The sequence below is a fragment of the Pongo abelii genome, chromosome 13, assembly GCF_028885655.2.
Source record: "Pongo abelii isolate AG06213 chromosome 13, NHGRI_mPonAbe1-v2.0_pri, whole genome shotgun sequence".
Classification (NCBI taxonomy): Eukaryota; Metazoa; Chordata; class Mammalia; order Primates; family Hominidae; genus Pongo; species Pongo abelii.
Genome location: NC_071998.2, coordinates 101980428 through 102002702, shown reverse-complemented (window position 1 = coordinate 102002702; position 22275 = coordinate 101980428). Strand labels below are relative to the sequence as shown.

Genomic DNA, 22275 nt, shown 5'->3' with positions numbered 1-22275 from the left:
TTCTTTGATACTTTTTTGAGAGGCCTGAAGGTCCTTTCCCGAGAAAGGAACTCAGATAAAATAAATATAAGTTTCAAGCTTTAAGACAAAAAAGGTCAATTTCTATGTTTATCCAAAAGAACAGTCTATGGAACGATGGGGTTGGTTTCAGTACTACCCTGGCATCTGATTGGTAGTTCTCTTGTCCCTTCTGAAATGGAAACTATAAGACTCCTTGAACATTTTTCTCTATGTGACCACACCAGTTCTTCTGAAAGGATGCTGGTCACATCTGCCTTTTCCCTTCAATATAGTTCTTTCCAGCAAGGGCAACTCCAAGAGCTGGCCCTTTGCATTTTCAAGGCCTCCTAGGAAATCGTATTCATGTCAGGGAATTTCTGGTCCACAGAAGAAAAGGTACTTCCTCACAGTGCTTCGGTAACTTCACTAACTAATGAATCTCTCTGAAAGACCAGAATGTTCCATTCAATGCAGTTACTAAAATGTATTTTTCCTTTAAGATTATTCTGCTTTATATTTCTCTTTGAATTTCTCTTGAACATAATATGTGACAAGAGACTAATTTCAGTATTAATTTCCTGTTTTAATACTTTATGATGAAAATAATTGTAATTCAGTACACTTAAATTTTAATAAAATAGCATCTAGACAATAACTTATTAGTATCAATTTATTAATATATAGTTAATTATAATATATTAATTAATATTAATTTATTAATAGTTTATTAAGCATTAATGAATTATAAAAACACTTAAACAAATGTCTTAATATTTTAAATAATTTAAGTAAAATATTTTAAAATAGCTTACTATTTATAAACATTTAGATATTTAAAATTAATAATACTTTAGTTCCTAGTTTAAATAGAAAAATGTTCCTAAAATATGCATAAGGGAAAAAAAGGAAAAGAAAAACACACTGATTATTTATTTCCAAAGAACAATTAAACAAGAAGCAACTGATGAGAAGCAGAATTATTTGGGTTGGATATAAGCCTTAGCCTCTGTCTTCTGTAGTGTAATTTTCTTATGAATCTATTTTAGCTTTTCCCTGAAATCAGAAAAGCTGTGTGTGTGTGTGTGTGTGTGTGTGTGTATGTATGTGTGTGTGTGTGTGTTTTGTCAAAGGTTAAGTCTTTCTTTTTTGATATGAAAGTTTTAGAACAATTAAACTGATGTAAATCAAATTACTGTTCTTTGAATAGCAAGCCATCCTTATGCTCTCTGTAGTTCCTGCTTTTTCTGTTTTAATCTCTGCATTATTATTAATAAAAATTATTTTCTTCTATAAAGATAACATATAATTAGTACAGATATATTGGGAAATATTAAGAATCAAAGAAAGAAAATAGTAACCTGTAGTCCCACCATGCAAAGACAACACATATCCTTTATCTGAGATTTTCCTGTTGTCCAGACATGTGAATGTCAAGAGAGAATATGGAATTAATGAATCAAAACAGTTCCTGTGAACTCATATAGATGTTGCTTTACTGGACCCTGATGTTTAACATTGTTACAGAAAAGTCTGGGGTCAGTCTGATTATTCTCCCTTTACAGGTAACCTGTTTATTTTGGCTGAGGTGATTGTGTGTTCTTTATTCTTATAATTTATTCTCTGTTCCCTTTCTTTCACCAGAGTCTGTTCCATTAAAGACCAAGAACGATTACCCCTTGCCTTTTTACAGAGCTAAGAATATTAGAACCATCAGTGGCTCAGGGCCTGTCAAGTCTCCAGTGAGTCATTCTAGGTTGTTCACCATACATTTCTGTTCATCTTAGTTTCTCTCTGTTCCTCTCTTGATTTTTTGCCGGACAGAATATTATGAGGAATATTTATTGTTTGTGACATTAGGGCCATCAAATTCTTAAATAAGATTTAGTCCTTTCTCAGAGGTAGTATTATCCTTTTCTCCCTTTTGTTAAAGTGATAATATGCTCAGTGTAATTTTTAACATTTTTCAAATACATATCAACTTTTGAAATTAGATAGTCGCATGTAATACCAGAAAATGTACATTCTTAGAATTTGTTCTGTTCTTAATTCTAGATTTTTTTAAGTTACAGAATTAAAATGTTAATCTGAATCCATTTTGCATCAATAAAGGATTTTTATATCATAATTTTTAGAAAGTTCCTTTATCCTTAAGTTGGCCTTCAAAGCATATATATCCAATGTCACTCCATAGAAACTTTGATTTTGCAAGTATATAGTTCATTTACTTTATGTGATATATTTGTTATGTTTTGTATTTGCTGACTATATTTATGCATTTTAGGTGGAAAAGCATTTTAATTTAAAAAGTTTCATTCTAGAAGAAAATCGGCTGTTTTAAAAGTATTTTGATAACTGGTAATGAGCCATAATAGTATTATTGTTGTGAAGCATTTTATTTTCCTGAGTGTAAGAGTCAAACCCAAGAAAAATATTTTAATATGAAAAAATATTCTACCACACAATGATCAGAATATGTACTTTTATTAGATAATATTTTGAGGTGACCATTTTGGCATGTGTTTGGTTGATACTAAAAATTAAAAGTTGAGCTTGCATTTCTAGCACAGGCTAAAATTATGGAGATGAAACTCTCAATGATTATGTGTCTTTAATCAGAATTTTTCACCCAAAGAACACATGGCTTGAAATAAGTTTTTTAAAAACATCACCAGTGTCAACATTATATTATACAAATTAAGAAGTAGGATATTTTCCTTTTTTTAATGAAACACAATACACCAGGTTGGGAAGGGTTAACATTGTCCTACATGTAATAGAAGATAGAGAATGGTCCAGCAATGTAGTCAGATGGTTGATTCTAGAGTTCCAGGGATCTTAGAAGTCCCAAACATAAGCAGGGAGAATTTTGGCTTTAGAGGTAACATCTATCTTGTCCATAGAACTTGACATATTTTTGTGCCACAACTCTTTACTAATCTGATTTCTTGAAATGTTTTACTTTGTTTCCAAATCCATTTCTACCTATGGTAAAGTTTCTGACAAAGAGCATGCTCCTGGATTATAATAGCTACTGTAGAAAGCTTATTACATGTCACATGTTTTAGATACAGAAATTCATTTGGTTCTTACAGCACTGCTATAAATTAGGTATTACCATATCCTTTTCACAAATGAAGAAAGTGAACCTCAGGGTATTGAGCCAGGACACTCAGCCAGCAAGTGCACACACTGGCATATTCTAGCCCAGGTATGTTCACCATTATCTGTCTAGGAAAAATAATTCCATAGAACATAAGAGACTGAGGAAATGTATAGAGCCTTTTAAATCCTTACATATTACTGATAAGAAAATGCAAGACTTTTAACTTTTATGGTAAATGGTGCAATTAAGGTGTTTATACTTATTTATAAAACATAGCGGGCTGGGTGCCGTGGCTCACACCTGTAATCCCAGCACTTTGGGAGGCCAAGGTGGGCGGATCATTTGAGGTCTGGAGTTCGAGACCAGCCTGGCCAACATGGTGAAACCCCATCTCTACTAAAAATAATAATAATAAAAAAATTAGCTGAGTGTGGTGGCACACGCCTGTAATCCCAGCTGCTGGGGGAAGGTGAGACAGGAGAATTGCTTCAACCTGGGTAACGGAGGTTGCAGTGAGCCAAGATCATGCCACTGCACTCCAGCCTGGGTAATAGAGCGAGACTCCTTCTGAAAAAAAAAATAGCAAAGGCATATTTTGTTTTAAATGCATTTCATTGTGCAGTGTACCCTACCATCCATATATGACCTAGCACTTCTTAAAGACAAATTATCTTGCTACTCATGCAGACTTGGAATAGGACAGCACGGTAAACTGAGGAAGAAGTGAGAGCATGTTAAGTTGGTGGAACATGATCGGCATCAGCCAATTTTCATAAGTTCCTTTAGTTCCAGGGATTTGTTATAGTTGATCTAAAAGGATGCTGAATGAACAGCAGTAAATAGTTGACTCTGCTTTGCTTATTGGTGTTCCCTACCAGAGGTGGGAAAGAAATGAATAATTCCTCTAAGTGGAAATGGTCCATGCTCCAGTAGGTTTATGCTACATTTGAAGTGTCTCCCTTCTGTCACTTCCTCTCCTCTCTACTCTGGGGTTTGTGAGAGCTTGGAGTGTGTCATACAATATCCTCTTTGGATTGTGAACTTTCTTGCAGTTTTCAGAGCACTTTGAAAGATATCTGAATCATAAGGGATAACATGGGATGGATGAGAAGAATTAAAACCTGTAATAATGTATAGAATTATCACTGGGTGTGGTCCAGGTTGTCCTTCAGACCTACTTCTCCAGCCACTCCTATTTCAAAGATGTGGCAGTTAAGGTCCAGGAATTTCTGGTGATCCTGATTCCTAATTAAGAGTCAGAAACATGCTCCAGTCTAGTTCTGTCTCAGAATGGGGTAGCTCCTAGTCTAGGACTTTGCCATGAACAACTTAATACTTTTATTTATATTGAGTCATTTAATATGCAGAATCCCAAATAGATATTGAGGACTTTTGGGATTATACCTCGATTTATTTATTATATCTTTGAATATACCTCTTTGAATAGTTTTCCTTTTGGTTGCTGTCTCATTACAATACACATGTGACTTATCACAGTCTACTGATATCAACATTTTACCACTTTGAGTGACACATGGGGGCCTTATTTCCATTTAAATGCTATTACCTTTCCCACTTTTAAATATTATTGTCTTGAGTATCAGATGGTGTTATAATGTTTGTTTCAGTCATCTAATATATCTTATGAAACTCATGAGGAGGATCATCTATCGTATGTAGCCATATTTCAGCTTGTTTTGTTGTTTTCTTTCCTAATGCTCCATGGTTCCATCTTCCATCGTTTTCTTTCTGTTCAAAAAACTTATTTTAGCCATTTTTAAAAGGTCTGCCAGCAACACAGTCTTTTTGTTTCTTTCATCTGTTTCTATATTCCCTTCATTCTTGAAGTATAGTTTTCTTGGATATAGAATTTGAAGATGACAGTTCTTTGTTTTCAGCACTTGGAAAATGCACCTTTTCCTTCTGGCCTATATGGTTTCAGGTAAGAAATCTGCTGTTATTGGAGTTGATATTCCCTAATAGGTAATGTGTTGTTGCTCTCTGAGTGCTTTCAAGACTTTTTTTTTTTTTTTTTTTTTTTTTTTTTGCAATTCACTTATCAAAATTTTAATTATGAAATGTCCTGGTATGGATTTCTTTGGGTTTATCCTGTTTGAGATTTATACAGCTTATGAATCTGTAGATTTATTTTTTTTGCCAAATTTAGAAAATTTTAGGCCATTATTTTAAAAATACTTTTTCAAGCCCACTCTCTTTTTCTCCCTCTATTCTGGACCTCTGATGATGTGAATATTGAACATTTTGTTATTGTGCTACAAGTCCTTGAGGGTCTGTTATTTGTCGGTTTTTAGTCTATTTTCTTCTTGTTCGTAGTGAGTAAATTTGGTAATTCTGTTGATCTGTTCTCAGGTTCACTGATTCTGTCGTTTGTCACCTTCATTTTACTATTGAACCCACTAAGTTTATATTTGTTGTACTTTTTAGTTTTATAATTTCCATTTGGTTCTTTTTTTAATTTCTCAAAAAATACGGAATGCGTCACGACTTTGCGTGTCACCCTTGTGCAGGGGCCATGCTAATCTTATCTATGCTGTTCCAATGTTAGTGTATTTGCTGCTGAACTGTGAGCACCGTGGTTCTTTTTTTTATAACTTCTAGTTCTTGGCTGAGATTTTCTATTTTTTCATTTGTTTCTAAATAATCTGCAATTACTCATTACACCATTTTGAGGATGGCTGCTTTAAAATCTTTGTCAATAAGTTCTTCTGTTTCATCTCTGGGTTAGTGTCAGTTGTCATTTCACAGTCAAGTTGTGATTTTCCTGATTTTTGGTTTGTTGGCTAATTTTTCATTCTATCCTGGAATTTGGCTATGCTGTTAGGAGACTCAGAGTCCGATTTAAATCTTTTGTTTTAGTAGGCAGTCATCCCATTTAGGTTTAGCAAGAAAATCCTGGCCTAATTTTGTGGGCTGTGCATCCAATGACAATTATATTTTCAGAGACTGTGGTGCTATTTTGGTCTTCTTGGTTTATCTGGGGCTGCTAGGGTTCCTCCTGGTATCTGCTGGTGCTGCCTGAAGGGGTGGAGCTCCTGGGTAGAGCCTCATGATGCCTCTGATGGGGGTAGAGGGAATACAAACAGATATCCTGGAGACAGGCACTAGTGCTGAGGACTGTCCCTCTCGCCAAGGAGAACACTTCCCAGGTGGAGCCTTTTTTTGTGGCAGGATCCCCTTTGCTAGTGCTGCAAGCCACCTGCTGTTTCTCATTGGAGGAAGGGAGTCTTAGGCTTGGTGAGTAAGGAGAGTGCTTTCCTGTCTCCTTATGGTCAGCAGGTGTTATTAGTCTCACGCTGCTAATAAAGACATACCTGAGACTGGGTAATTTATAAAGGAAAGAGGTTTAATTGACTCCCAGTTCCACATGGCTGGGAGGGCCTCAGGAAACTTACAATCATGGTGGAAGGGGAAGCAAACACGTCCTTCTTCACAAGGCAGCAGGAGAGAGAAGTGCTGAGCAAAGTGGGAAAAGCCCCTTATAAACCCATCAGATGTCGTGATAACTTACTATCACAAGAACAGCATGAGGGTATCCACCCACATGATTCAATAACCTCCCACCAGGTCCCTCACAACGCAGCATTATAGGAACTATAATTCAAGATGAGATTTGGGTGGGGACACAGCCAAACAATATCAGCATGGCTCCTGCTCCATTTTCCCTGGCTAGTACTGCTGGCCAGCCTGGTAGTATTATTGGGACTCCCCTTTGGTCTGAATGGGAATGAGCCTATTTGGGCTGGCTACTAGGTTGAGGCTCTAGAAACACTGGGCTTTGGTGACCTTCTGTGAGGTTGTGGGTTGTAAGACACTGTCACTATGACATTCCTCTAGTTGTAGGGTCTCTAACCATTTCACCTTTTGGAGTTCTCTGGCTTCCTTTTTTGTTTTTTCTAGGGTTTATGTTTATACTTAGCTGGGAGGAACAGGGAAAAAGTATCTGTACCATCTTGTCCAGTCCAGAATTCTTGTGCAGGGACTATTTTTGGGTAGAGGTGGGGTGGGAGAAGACCCTTAAGACTACTCATTATAGAAAAAATTAATTTAGTTAGTGGCTTTGTTTCAGTAGAAAGTTTTCTATTTTTCTACCTTTCATAATTCCTGTAAACAAAACTGAAATGCAGTCTACCTGCCCTCTCTCTTCCCTCTACTTCGTAATCATGCTGTGATATGGTTTGGCTGTGTCCCCACCCAAATCTCATCTTGAATTGTAACTGCCACAATTCCCACATGTCATGGGAAGTACCTGGTGGGAGGTAATTGAATCATGGAGGTGGGTCTTTCCCATGCTGTTCTCATGATAGTGAATAAGTCTCACGAGATCTGATGGTTTTATAAAGGGCAATTCCCCTGCACACACTCTCTCTTGCCTGCTGCATGTAAGACATACCTTGCTCTTCCACCATGGTTGTGAGGCCTCCCTAACTATATGGAACTGTGAGTCCATTAAACCTGTTTCCTTTATAAATTACCCAGTCTCAGGTGTGTCTTTATTAGCAGCATGAGAACAGACTAATACATGCTGCCTCTATGGGCTTCAATGAGCTGAAGTTCTTATATCTTTAGGAGCGTGGAGGAAGAGTTAAAGCCTCACTTTCAGTTTTGCTACTCTTGTCGTAGTGGGAACGTGAGTCAACAAATACTCTATCTTCAGGCCACCCCTTCTCCTTCTGCCTTCCTCCTAATCGCCTCTTGTCAACTTCACCAAGCTTAACTTCACAGGCTGGGAAAAATGAGCTTTTAAAGACAGTTAGTCAAATCTTATATGTCAAACTCAAAAAGAGAAAGAAACCCTAAGTGTAAATGCCATCTGGCTTTATTTACTCATCCGCCCCCTTCTCAGAATCACTTTGAGCAGATGCATGCTTTCACTCTAAAGAGCAGTTTATAGGAACAGATTGAAGAAAAGATTTGTTTTAAACATTTCAGCACGATAATTAGATTCAATTAAATTTGTCACTAAGTGTTCTGTAACTTAAGATGCCCTAGCCCTTGGCACATATGAGCAAAAATCTAAAAAACACAGGGAAGGTGCTGATGAAGGTTTTGGATGAGGGTTCAAGTAGCCAAATACTACCTTCACTTTTAAGATAAATCTAAAAGAAAATTTTTAAAGTAGTAAATATAACTCTATAAAATACAAATGGAATTCTTAAATTTCAGGAAACACCCAAAGATTCAGAAATGAATCATATTTCCTCATTTGTTGGGCATTAAAAATGTAATTTTATACTAGTGATAGCAACAGGGTCAAGAAAGCTTGGGTATGGTGCCAGAAACTGTAACATTAAAAGTAGAAAAACTTGATTCTTCCTTAGATGAATTTATGTGTGACTAGAAATGCTATGAAATGTTCTCAGGTAGGAAAGTACTTGCGGCACAGAAGAAAATCCCTGTTCTCTAGGATTTTGGGGGAAAAACTTTATCTTAAATTATTTTAGGTATGAAATCATTTACAATTGTAATTTTTATTTTAACATGGTGGGAGTGAGAAATATGGACCACTAAGGATGCTCACATCCTTATCCCTGGAACCAAAAGAGACTTTTCAGATGTAATTAAGTTAAAGGCCTTGAGATAGGGAGGTTTTATGCTGGATCATTGGCTTTGAAGAAAGAGGAAGGGTCCATGAGCAGTGGAAGCTTCTGGAAGCTGGAAAAGTCAAGGAAACTGATTCTTCCCTGGATCCTAAAGAAAGAATTACAGCCCTGCTAACACTTTGATTTTTGCCTAGCAAGGACTCACATCAGATTTCTGACCTCTAGAATTATAAGATAATAAATTTGGGTTATTCTGAGTCACAAAGTTTTGTGATAATTTGTTACAGCAGAAATAGAAAACGAATACAAATAAGTGAGTTATTTTTAAGAGGGTTGCTATTTGTCTCATATAACTTTTTATGTAAAAGCATTATCTACACTACTGACTTTGCCCCTAGGAAAACATTTGGCAATGTTTGGAGACATTTTTGATTTTCACAATGGGGGCGTGGGGGTGGTGTATTACTGGCACTGAGTGGGCAAAAGCCAGGGGTGCTGCTAAATATCTTACAATGGAATGACCAGTCCCACAAGAAAGAATCATCTAGCCAAAATAGAGAAATTCTGAGCTAGGTTAATTTATATACTCAAAGCATGTAGGAAATTGAGGCTTCCCTATTCAGTTTGCTCTAAACTAACTGCATAGTCTAGAGCTGCACTGTCCAATAGGGTAGCTATTAGACACACATGTCTGTTCAAATTTAAATTAGTTACAGTTAAACAAATGGAAAAATTCAGTTTCTCAGTTGCACTTATCATTTTTCAAGTGCTTGATAGCCATATGTGCCTAGTGGCTACCATATTCAACAGCTCTGATATAGAACATTTCTATCATTGTGGAAAGTTCTATTGAGTAGTGCTGGTCTTCTAGACTCTTGCTACCCAAAGTGCTGTACATGGATGAGTAACATTAGCATTACCTGACAGCTGTTAGAAATGCTGATTCTCAGGTCCCACTCCAGACCTACTGAATCAGAATCTGTATTTTAATAGATCTCTGGGTGATTCATGTACACAGTGAAGTTGATAAAGCACTGGTCTAGGTGACTTTCTCTTGCTTTCTTCCTCTCCCTGTCATTTCCTTTCTCCTCCCTCTGCTACTCCCTGCACTTACAGTTCCCGTGTAGCTACATAAATACTTTTCTTTCCAGCTTCAGTTTCTAGTTTCCTCAAGCCAGGTCTGTGTATTATTTCATCTCTATATTCTCCCAAAGACACTGACTACATTGCATTGCATAAAATAGCTGCTTGATATTATTTATGGATCGAATGAACTTCTGAAAATTCTTGATGTAGATAATTTTCATTTTAACTGAATGGATGGCTGCCACCATTTTTACTTTGTAATTCAATTCAAACATTTCCTAGAGTGTCAACTATGAAAAAAGATAGCCATTTCAAATATCTAGAAATTTCATAGTAAATTGAAGCTTCCTAATGATTTCACAGTGTGAAGAAGAGAACTCATCCTAAGTATCCTATATTCTGATTCTTGATGTGTAACAAAATGTAGCCAGTATTTCCATTCTTAACATTCCATTCTTAACATTAATTCTCCAGAGCAATCATTTGTGTAATGGAATAATTTGTGTTATATTTTTAAAAAACAATTAGCCGATGTTTGTCCAAGGAACCTAAGGGGATTATCAGGTTTTTGGTATTTATCAAAATCTATTACTTTATATGATGGTTACAACTACAAGGAATTATCTCATTTTTTTTCTTTGCAAGAATGCAGTGAAAACACTCATAGGATGTTTTGGAGTTAAGGTGACACACATTACGTGAAAGGCCTGATTTTATGAATACTGCACCTTACAGCAAAAATAAGAATTCACTGCTACAAAAAAGGAGCAAATTAAAAATTCTAGTTTAATTAGACAGAGATTTCTCAGGCTGTAAGTGATCTCCTTCATTTTGCAGATGAGGAATTTGAGGCCTAGAGAAGTTGGTGCTAGTCAAAAGATCAAACCGTTGCATGTTTTGTGGAAAGGACAATATTGGAGGCTTGCTTTTAAACATAGCTGTCTTCATCTCGTAAACGTGTGCTGTAAACCGGATGACCCTTGAGGGCCTTGCAACTTTTAAAACATTTTAAATCCGGTTCTCCCACTCCAAATATAGCGTTCGTATAGTTTCATACTGCCTGTCTGTAGACTATTTCTGTCTGGAGAAAAGGATGGGTAAATGGATGGAAACTGTCACTACAATACTAGTACAAAAGTTAGATTTAAATTCATGTTTCTTTGCACACGGTAATCTACATAAAAAAGTTTTTACTTCATATGTACATGAATAAAAGTGCCAAGTTATATTAATTCTCTGATAAAACAGTTTTGTAATTCCAAAGCTACTGGGCAAAGTCCAACAGACACATATTTTTTAAATTTCTAAAAGCAAAACTAACACTGGAAAAAACAACTTGGTCCAGAAATATTGGTTTGTATTGCTTGGAATTGTAAGCATTGTGTTGTTTTAAGGTCCTTTTTACCCTTCAGGATAGAGCCATGGCTTTCACTGGATTCCCAGAGGCACCAATGTCACAGAAATGAGTCACTAGTTTTCTCAACTCTTGAAATACGCATCTGAAGACCAGTGAAAATCTGACTTGTCAAGACTATGATTCTAATTACTAGGGTTTCTTGAGCTCACTGTTTTTGCTATTAAATATTTTCTTCCTTCCTCCAGAAATTCTGTGTTTGAGGATTTTATGTATCCCTTGTGAAATAACCCCCAAATAATGAAAATTCAACAATACAAAGTGATGCGGAGACAATGCTCCTTGACGACAGTAGTGTAGATATCTGCTCATTCAAAAAAAAAAAAAAATCAAAGGCCTTATTTTAGTCTATATCTATTTTTTTCTACTTTTCAATGTTTCTCCCTATCTTTCTAGAATTAGTTCTCCAGTTGTCTTTTTCCTTTTACCTTATGTTGTTTTATCTTCAAAGACAGTGTGATGCAGCTTAGTAAGGATGCTATGATTTGAAGAACACAGATGCCTCTAACTTAGGGAAGAGGAAGCCAAATGCTGTTCCACATTCAGATAAACAGATGAATGGATGCAAAAGTTTCTCCCTATAAGATGTGTTTGTAGTTCTGATGCATAAGAACTTTGCCAGCATGCTAAGGGGGTTGAAGGGTACTGTATTAGTTTGTTTTCACACTGCTGATAAAGACATACCCGAGACTGGGCAATTTACAAAAGAAAGAGGTTTATTGGACTTACGGTTCAACATGGCTGGGAGGCCACACAATCGTGGAGGAAGGCAAGGAGGAGCAAGTCATATCTTACATGGATGGCAGCAGGCAAAGCGAGAGCTTGTGCAGAGAAACTCCTGTTTTTAAATCAGATCTCATGAGACCCATTTGCTATCATGAGAACAGCACAGGCAAGACCCTCCCCCATGATTCAGTCATCTCCCACGGGGTCCCTTCTGCAACACATGGGAATTATGGGAGCTACAAGATGAGATTTGGGTGGGAACACAGAGCCAAACTATGTCAGGTAGGAAGGCAGGATTCAGGAAAATAAATTTCTCTGTCTGATTAAAGAGTTCACTAAATCACGCCTGTAATCCCAGCACTTTGGGAGGCCGAGGCGGGCAGATCATGAGGTCAGGAGATCGAGACCATCCTGGCTAACACGGTGAAACCCCATCTCTACTAAAAATAGAAAAAATTAGCCAGGTGTGGTGGCAGGTTCCTGTAGTCCCAGCTACTCGGGAGGCCGAGGCAGGAGAATGGCGTGAACCTGGGAGGCGGAGCTTGCAGTGAGCCGAGATCGCGCCACTGCACTCCAGCCTGGGCAACAGAGCAAGACTCCATCTCAAAAAAAAAAAAAAAAAAAAAAAAAAAAGATTTCACTAAAAAGTTGCATATTCAAATACAAGTCACTTAACTCACCCCCTCCCAAATTTTAAGTCATGCTTCAGTGTATTATGTGTTTAGTACAAGTTCATACAGTGCTTAAATCCTAGTCTTCAATCTAGTAACCTCACTATGGGTAATCCTTAGTGTACTATTCTTGTGGATCCTTTCCTTTGTTTTTCTTGCCTACTTAAATGTAGGGTTACTTTCTAGATCATACCATGGAGTAGTACAATGGGGAATGTCTTAAAAATCAAATACTTAAGTGCAAAACACAAAATAAGGTGTAATTCAGTAACAATCAGACTAAGCAAATAAAAAACATTCTGAGGTGCCTTTTAAATGTTTCAAGTGTGGGTTGCCCCTGATAAATTTAATTAGGCATTATAAAGAGATAACATATAAATGCATTTAAAAGATATAATTCCACCTCAAAACTTTACATAGTTAAAAATCAAAAGGCCACAAACGACCTGAATAAATAGCAGGAGTCTGAAAAACAACTGTCAAAAAGAAAATTGTCAGAAATGTTTTTGAAAATATAATGAGGGCCCTAGAAAGTATCCAGCACAGTTAAAAATCTGTCGTGGTAACAAGAATAATTATGAGCAGGACTTGAGGTTCTTCATTAGCATCATATACCTGGATTAAATGGAGCAAGTACATTTCTCCCTCTGATCTAAACTGGAAGCGAGCACTTTACTGGTTTACAGCTAAAGGATGACAAAGGAATTGACCCAGCTTACATCTTCCCGAACAGTTTTTCACTCTGTAAGCCTGATCTGATTAAGATTTTTGACTAAGAAATGGATACGAAATGGATGGGTAAATGGCATGAGAAGCAAGAGAAATGCCCAGATGTCCCAAAGGCTGTCTTTCCATTCTTCATGCAGGGCCAACATGAAGCCCCTCTGGGCTGCATCTGGTTCTCTTTTGTTGCTACTTTATTTCTTAGGAAAATTATTTTTATTGTTTTTTAGCCAGAACTGTTCTGCAGTGAAATTCTCTCAGTGCTGGCCTTTGCCCAGCCGCCCAGCTGTTTCTGGAGGGTGGGGTCCAATCTTACCGAGGTGGCCAGAGTGCATCCAGCTCTGAACACCCCCCAGTCAGTGCTATGTTGTCTGATAAGTCTCCAGCAGACCCTCCCGAACTGTAACCTGTGACAAACAGAAATACGAGGCCTGTGTGTTCACTCCCTAAAGAGTTCCCTCCCTGGCTTATCTATTTTCCTCAAACATCTCAACTAGGTCAGGCCCTGTCATTAAAAACAAGTGGGTCTCCCCTAGTTTCCCAGCTAAGAAGATCTGGCCTCTGCCTTAGGTCCTGACTAGGGGGCCCCGTGCTGCAATAACTGATTATGCAGCCCACCCAGCCTAGTGGCCAGGCCCCAGTGTCTGCTCCACAGAGGAGAGGTTGGAGCCAGCCACCCAGAACCTTTGCTGGCTATGCCTGGCTGTGGCAGCTGTTCTGGCTGTGCAGCTCTGAGCATGCTCAGAGTGGGGCGTCCACTACACCCTGTCTTCCCAGGCTCTCTAAAGCCAGAAGGATTTCATCCTTTTCCAGAATGTGGTACTTTAGCAGGCTGAAATAGTCCATTCCTCTTAGAAATTGTTCCCCTCTACTTGAAGAATAGTAAAATAAAGGACCATTTAAACTTTTAAACTTGACTCTTACCTCAAATTCTTTTTCAAATGAGATTGGGTCTAAAATTAAGAAATTAAAAGCAAATATTCATTTTATATTCTTTTTTTATTTTTTAAGACTAGGTCTTGCTTTGTCATCCAGGCTGGAGTGTGGTAGTGCAATCATAACTCACTGCAGCCTTGACCTCCTGGGCTCAAGCAATTCCCCCACCTCAGCCTCTCATGTCGTTGGGACCACATGTGTGCGCCACTGCATCTGGCTGATTTTTTTTTTTACTTTTTCTGGAGGTAGGGTTTCACCTTGTTGCCCAGACTGGTGTTGAACTCCTGGGCTCAAGCGATCCTCCTGCCTCAGCCTCCCAAAAGGCTGGGATTATAGGTGAGAGCCACTGCACCTGCCCCTTATTTTTAATTTTAAGCAAAAAGGGGACTGACTCTGAAGTTCAAGAAGTCATCAAGAAATGCTGATGGGTTACTTCAGAATTGTTTCAGATTAAAGGACAGCCTGATGTCACTCTGTGACTATGGTAATGGCATAGTAGGGAGTACAGCTTCCCACTTTGCTATCTCTAGGTTGGGAGAACCAATAACAGTTCACCCAAAATATCCACATTTCTTGGAGGCTTATCCTTTGGGTATTCACTGAAGAAGGAAAGGAAAGAAATGAAGGGAACCCATTAGGTGGCCCTGTGCTTCGTACTCCACTTGCAGTGTCTCATTCAGTCCTCACAATAGTGCTGAAAGTAGATCATATCCCCATTTGACAGATAAGGAAATTGAGGCTGGGCAAAAGTGAGTAACTTGTCCAATGTCCCATATGCAGTAAGGAAAAGAAACAGTATCTGACCTCAGGTCTGTCTCTTTCCTCCTATAAAAGATGAATACATACCTTTAAAGTCCTCCAAGTTACCCAGCCTCAGAGATTAAAATAAATTTTATTTCCAAGATACCTCTATTCTTCTTCCTCCCCACTAACTAGCTTCTTGAGTTCCCATGTGAATATTGTCATTCATTTCCTTAATTATTAAAGAAAAACATGTTTCTTTTCTTTAAACTGGTAAATAGTGTTTAATAAAGGCTTTATCATTATTTTAAAAACATTTTTAATGAAGTTCTTTCCATTGAAGCATTTCTAATTTATTCTAATGAAGCATTTCCAAAGAATAAAGAAAAGTAATAATTTAGGGTTGGTTATCTACATCAATATCATTATCAAAGTCCACTGTCTGTCCTCTTTTTTCCTCCTGCTTAGACCAGGGAGCATAGTAGATGAACATCATGCGGGCCAGCACACTGAGGCCACGTGTAAGCAGGTGGAAAAATTATGTGCATGAAACAGACAGTCCCATACCACTTTTGGTTACAAACACTTGCCCTGGATGAGAGCAGGAATTGAGACCAAGTTTGTGTCCCAGTGGGTTCCAGGACTTTTTTTTTCCATCAATTTCCACCCTGTCCTGGACAGGCTTAGAAAAACATGTTTCTTACCCAAAAAAGTTACAAAAACAATGTTTACATTAAAATTTAAAGTCCATGCAACTGCCCCTGGTTCCTCAAGGTAACTACTGCCAATGATTTGGTGTGTATCCTTCTAGACATTTTTTGTAATGCACATAGGGTATATATGCATATAAGTACCTATAGCAATTTTATAATAAGTGACCTATTGTACCTGATGTAACTTTATAGACTTAATGTAATGTGCATCTCTTCCCATGTGGGTAAATATGATAGAGCAGTGCCAATCTGCTTAATGGCTGCTTACTACTCCACTTATGTATACTATCAGTGGATATTGAGATAGTTTCTAATTTTCTACTGTTATAAATATTTCATTGAACATTTTGTGGTTGTATTTTTATAGCTTCTTCAGGTATATCTGGATGATACATTTCTAAAATGGAATTGTTAGGTAAAAGAGGACATTGTACATTTAGATATTGCCAAATTGCCCTTCAAAAAGATGGTCAAATGACTCTTCTATCAACAGTATATGAGTGTGTCCATTTATGTATTACCATTATGTCACTAGTAAGAGCATTTTAAATCTTTCCCACTCTGCTACCTATTCTTTTTAAGATCAGAATAACACATTTAATACTGATGAGCTTTAGTTCTGAAGCCAAAGTGCTTGCTAACATTTCATCCGTGGATCAACAGACTCAACCACCCAGCCACAGATATTGCTGGACAATCATGGGTTTCCCCAGTAAGGGTGCAGCCTGCACCACTAAGCTTATTGAGTGTTTTTGAGCCAGCCAGCCTGCCTGTCTGCCTGCCTGCCTTCCTGCCTTCCTGCCTTCCTTCCTTCCTTCCTTCCTTCCTTCCTTCCTTCCTTCCTTTCCTCCCTCCCTCCCTCTTCCTTCCCTTTCCCTTCCGTTTCCCTTTCCCCTCCCCTCCCCTTCTCTTCTCCTCTCTCTCTCTCTCCCTCCCTCCCTCTTTCTCTCTCTCTGTCTTTCTCTCTCTCCTCTTTCTCCTCTTTCTTTCTTTCCTCACTCTGTCACCCAGGCTGGAGTGCAGTGGCATGATCTCAGCTGACTGTAACCTCTGCCTCCCAGGATCAAGCGATTCTCCTGCCTCAGCCTCCCAAGTAGCTGGGATTACAGGCACACGCCACCTCACCTGGCTAATTTTTGTATTTTTAGTAGAGATGGGGTTTCACCGTGTTGGTCAGGCTGGTCTCGAACTCCTGACCTCGTGATCCACCCGCCTTGGCCTCCCGAAGTGCTTGGATTATAGGCATGAGCCACTGCTCCGGCCTGAGCTATGAGCTACTTTCTACAGGAAATGAGAAGAAACTACAGATAGTTGGTGCTGGCCTTTCTAGTGTTGGTCAATCTCTTCCTCACTCTCTCTCTCTGTCATTCTCTCCTTCCTACTTTATTGAACTATAATTGACATATAACATGTTGTTGCATATATTGACAGTTGGTTTCTATTACTGACTAGTATTCCATTGATTGGAAATACTACTGTATATTCACCTGTTGATCTGTGGATGGACTTTTGGGTTGTTTCTAGTTATTGACTATTACAAATATTTTGCTCTGGGCATTTTATACACATCTTTGTGTGGACATATTCTTTCCTTTCTCTTGGATAAATATTGAGTAGAATGGCTGAGTCATATGATATGTGAATGTTTAACTTTTGAAGAAGCTGCCAAACTGTTTTCCAAATGATTAATACCATATTACATTTTCAAGAGCAGTGATGAAAGTTTCAGTTCCACTATATCCAAGTCAACATTTGCTAGGGTCACTCTTTTAAATTTTAGACATTCAGTGGGTGTGCAGTTGTATCTGTTTGTGGATTTAGTTTGTATTTCCCTGATGACTAGTGAAGCTGATCACCTTTTCATGTGCTTAATGTGCCATTTATACATTTTCTTTTGAGAAGCATCTATTAAACTATTTTACATTTTAATTGGATTATTCATTTTATTATTGTATTGATATATAATGGGAATCTAACTTTTATATCCCTGCCTCACCCCAAAGTCAAATTATTCCAAGACTATTTATTGAGCATTTAATCTTTTCTTCATGTTTTAAAATATGTATTAGATTTTGTTATGCAGAGATCCGTTTTTAGATTCTAATGTGTGCCACTAATCTTGTTTATCCTCCTGCTAGTACCAAACTAGCTTAAACCTGTGGCTTTATAGCATGTTTTAATGAGATAATCCCCTTTCATTAACTTGCCCCCACAAATGCATTTAATATACAAACTAATTTTGAAAGAATTCCTATTTTAAAAGTATTGAATCTTCCCCTTCAAGAATATGGTACTAGCTCCATTTATTTAGGTATTTTTTCTTAAAAGTTATGTAATGTTCTTTATTGAAGAATAACATACTTTTGCTAGATGATGATTATCTTGCAAATATTTATTACAAGAAATCCATTTAGTTTTGTACTTTAATTTATATATGCCCACTTTTCTGAGTTACAAATTTTTTTCCAATAGTTGATTGAATAGTTATCAGGTATTTTAGTTTTTCTATTAACAAGTAGGCAATCTGAAGACAACTTATTTTCAATTGTTTATCTTTTTTTTTCTTTTCTAGCTTAATTCATTGACTAGAATGTCAGTACAAATGGATATCCTTTTCTTATCCCTTATATTAATGGAATACTTCTAGTATTTCATTGTTAAATAAGATTTCTGTTGATTTCTAATAAGTTTTCTGTAGTTTTCCCCTATTCCCAGATTACTAAGTGTTGTACTTGTAATTATATTTTGATTTGTTGGTGGTGGTGTTTTATCTTCCTTTTAAAAAAGCAAATGTTGAATTTTACCAGGCAAGTCATTGGTGCTAATATTTTTTCTTTTTTTTTAAATTTTATTATACTTTAAGTTTTAGGGTACATGTGCACAATGTGCAGGTTAGTTACATATTGTATACATGTGCCGTGCTGGTGTGCTGCACCCATTAACTCGCCATTTAGCATTAGGTATATCTCCTAATGCTATCCCTCCCCCCTCCCCCCACCCCACAACAGTCCCCAGAGTGTGATGTTCCCCTTCCTGTGTCCATGTGTTCTCATTGTTCAGTTCCCACCTATGAGTGAGAATATGCGGTGTTTGGTTTTTTGTTCTTGTGATAGTTTACTGAGAATGATGGTTTCCAGTTTCATCCATGTCCCTACAAAGGACATGAACTCATCATTTTTTATGGCTGCATAGTATTCCATGGTGTATATGTGCCACATTTTCTTAATCCAGTCTATCATTGTTGGACATTTGGGTTGGTTCCAAGTCTTTGCTATTGTGAATAGTGCTGCAATAAACATACGTGTGCATGTGTCTTTATAGCAGCATGATTTATAGTCCTTTGGGTATATACCCAGTAATGGGATGGCTGGGTCAAATGGTATTTCTAGTTCTAGATCCCTGAGGAATCTCCACACTGACTTCCACAATGGTTGAACTAGTTTACAGTCCCACCAACAGTGTAAAAGTGTTCCTATTTCTCCATATCCTCTCCAGAACCTGTTGTTTCCTGACCTTTTAATGATTGCCATTCTAACTGGTGTGAGATGGTATCTCATTGTGGTTTTGATTCGCATTTCTCTGATGGCCAGTGATGGTGAGCATTTTTTCATGTGTTTTTTGGCTGCATAAATGTCTTCTTTTGAGAAGTGTCTGTTCATGTCCTTCGTCCACTTTTTGATGGGGTTGTTTGTTTTTTTCTTGTAAATTTGTTTGAGTTCATTGTAGATTCTGGATATTAGCCCTTTGTCAGATGAGTAGGTTGTGAAAGTTTTCTCCCATTCTGTAGGTTGCCTGTTCACTCTGATGGTAGTTTCTTTTGCTGTGCAGAAGCTCTTTAGTTTAATGAGATCCCATTTGTCAATTTTGGCTTTTGTTGCCATTGCTTTTGGTGTTTTAGACATGAAGTCCTTGCCCATGCCTATGTCCTGAATGGTAATGCCCAGGTTTTCTTCTAGGGTTTTTATGGTTTTACATCTAATGTTTAAGTCTTTAATCCATCTTGAATTAATTTTTGTGTAAGGTGTAAGGAAGGAATCCAGTTTCAGCTTAATTTTTTCTTAATAGTGTGGTGAATTGCATTAAGAGATTTCCTAGTGTTAACCCTTTTTGGTTGCATTCTGCTAATATAATGTCGGATTCGATTATATTCACAAAGTTGACTGGTCTATGCAGTTATTCTCAAGGAAAGGTGGTACTTCCTGCTGACTATTCTCCAGGGACATTTGGGAATGTGAGGGAGTAGTTTTTGCTGGCCACAATGGGCAGAGTGCTAAGGACCCTGGAATTCATGGAACAGTTACATGCAACAAAGAAGTTTTTCATCCCCAAAGCCAATTCCAATCGCATTGAGAAAAACTAATCTATAGCTTTGTGGAGGGGAGATTTGTTTTGTCTATTTTTTATAGTTTATTTTAGTCTCTTAGAATGAATTGGAATTTTTTTTTAAGTGTTAATGCTTGGGGAACAATATAAATTCCATAGGAAGTAATATGTTCCTTAGTGGTTTGATAAATTTCATCCACAAATCCATCTGAATCTGGTGCCTTTTGAGGGGGGTGAAGGAACTTTTTTAACGATTATATTCTCTATGTTTTTTGTTTTGAGTATATTCAGATTTTCAAACTATTGCATCAATTGTCATAGTTTGTTTCCTTAGAAAAACATCAATTTTAGCCATATTTTCAAATTTATTGGCAAATAATTTCATGTAACTTCTAGTTGTGTGAACTTCATCATCTATGGTTATCTCTTCTTTCTAATCTGTTTTTATTTTGTTGATCATATTTATAAGACATTTGTCTCTTTAGTTGTTTCTTTAAATACCAGATTTGTTGTCTTAATCAAGTTTATTATTTTTTATTTACTATTTCAGTAACATGTTTTAATTTCTTTTTTCCTTTTGGGGATGTTATATATTTTTGCTCAACTTCTTGAGTTAAATGTATGGTTCATTTCTTTCTCATTATTTGTATTCATTTGTAAAAATATTTTGGCCTCTGAATGCAAAACTGTGCTGTTAACGGATTTCTAGTCTGTTACAGACATTCCATTTGGATATAATGCAATCACTTAATTAGGGTGTGTGATTTGTACTACTAGAACCAATAGTGATTATTTTGTAACCACAATATGCTATTTGTACAGCAAACAAACCTAAAGCTGCTTTGAATTTCCAGCAGCTCAGTTGGTATCCTGTTGTTATTAACAATTGTAAACTCAATTACAATTTTACAATTAATTTTAAAGTAATGATTTGTGACAAAAATTCTAGTAGTGAAAAATACACAGTGAATCTACTTTCTCACCTCAATCTTTAGCCATGGCAATACTAATTTCTGATGTAGAATTTTTTAAAATTATCTACATATATAAGCATAAGCAAGTGTGGGAGGGCACGTGTATATCTGCATATACACACTGAGTATATGCACCTATTCTTACCTGACTTCTTTTCACCAACTTAATGTCTTTCTTTCTTTCTTTCTCTTTCTTTCTTTCTTTCTTTCTTTCTTTCTTTCTTTCTTTCTTTCTTTCTTTCTTTCTTTCTTTCTTTCTTTCTTTCTTTCTTTCTTTCTTTCTTTCTTTCTCTTTCTTTCTTTCTCTCTCTCTCTCTCTCTTTCTCTTTCTCTCTTTCATTTTTCAAGACGGAGTCTCACTCTGTTGCCCAGGCTGGAGTGCAGTGGTGCAATCTCGGCTCACTGCAAGCTCCGCCTCCCGGCTTCACACCATTCTCCTGCCTCAGCCTCCCGAGTAGCTGAGACTACAGGCGCCCAACCATGCCCGGCTAATTTTTGTATTTTTAGTAGAGACAGGGTTTCACCTTGTTAGCCAGGATGGTCTCGATCTCCTGACCTTGTGATGTGCCTGCCTCGGCCTCCCAAAGTGCTGGGATTACAGGCGAGAGCCACCGCACCCAGCCAATGTGTTAACAATGGTTTTGTAAAACATACTAATTCATGCCCATAGCCACTTTTCTATTCTCTTCCAGTAAAACTGCTTCAAAGAGTTGTATATCCTTGCAGTATTCAGTTTCTTTCCTGTTCTTTCTTGATGTTACTCCAAGTCAGGAGTTCTCATGACTCCACTGAACTGTCATCAGTGACCCTCTTGCCGCTAAATTCATTTTTTCAGTTTTCAGGTATTTTTGACTTTTCTTGTTGTCTCCAATATCCAGTCTGTTAGCCATACATATCAGCTGTATGGTCAAAATGTGTCTATGATCTCCACCTTCCCGCATTCAAAGCCACCATTATCTCTTGTCTGATTTACTGCGTGAGTTTCTAGCTGCCCTTCTTGTATCCACACTTGCTCTTCCATAGTCTCCAAATATTATTCCCCTCTAAAATGTATCTTACTTATTTTGTATTTTGTTGATTGTCTTTCTCATTTCTCTTGGAACCTAAACTCAATGAAGGCAGATTTTTTTTTTTTTTTTCTGCTGGGTTCATTGCTGCATCCCTAGTCACATAACTAATTAAATAATTACATTGTCTAATAAAATAAGTACAAAAAGAAGACATTGTTTCTATGAAAATTAGGTGAATGCTTCGTTAACATTCAATTAAGGTAAATTGGGGGAAAAAAAAAGAGCTGATGAAAA

The 22275-nt window shown here is 37.3% G+C and overlaps 1 protein-coding gene and 1 non-coding gene across 18 annotated transcripts in view; one reads left to right on the top strand and one right to left on the bottom strand.

Moving 5' to 3' along the window:
• LPAR1 (lysophosphatidic acid receptor 1) overlaps positions 1-22275 on the top strand; it is a 169562-nt gene that overhangs the window by 132212 nt on the left and 15075 nt on the right. The gene's annotated exons all lie outside the window — the stretch shown is intronic.
• Positions 5587-5695, bottom strand: LOC112135104 (U6 spliceosomal RNA). Its single transcript, XR_002916402.1, has one exon. It is a non-coding gene; the product is annotated as a U6 spliceosomal RNA (small nuclear RNA).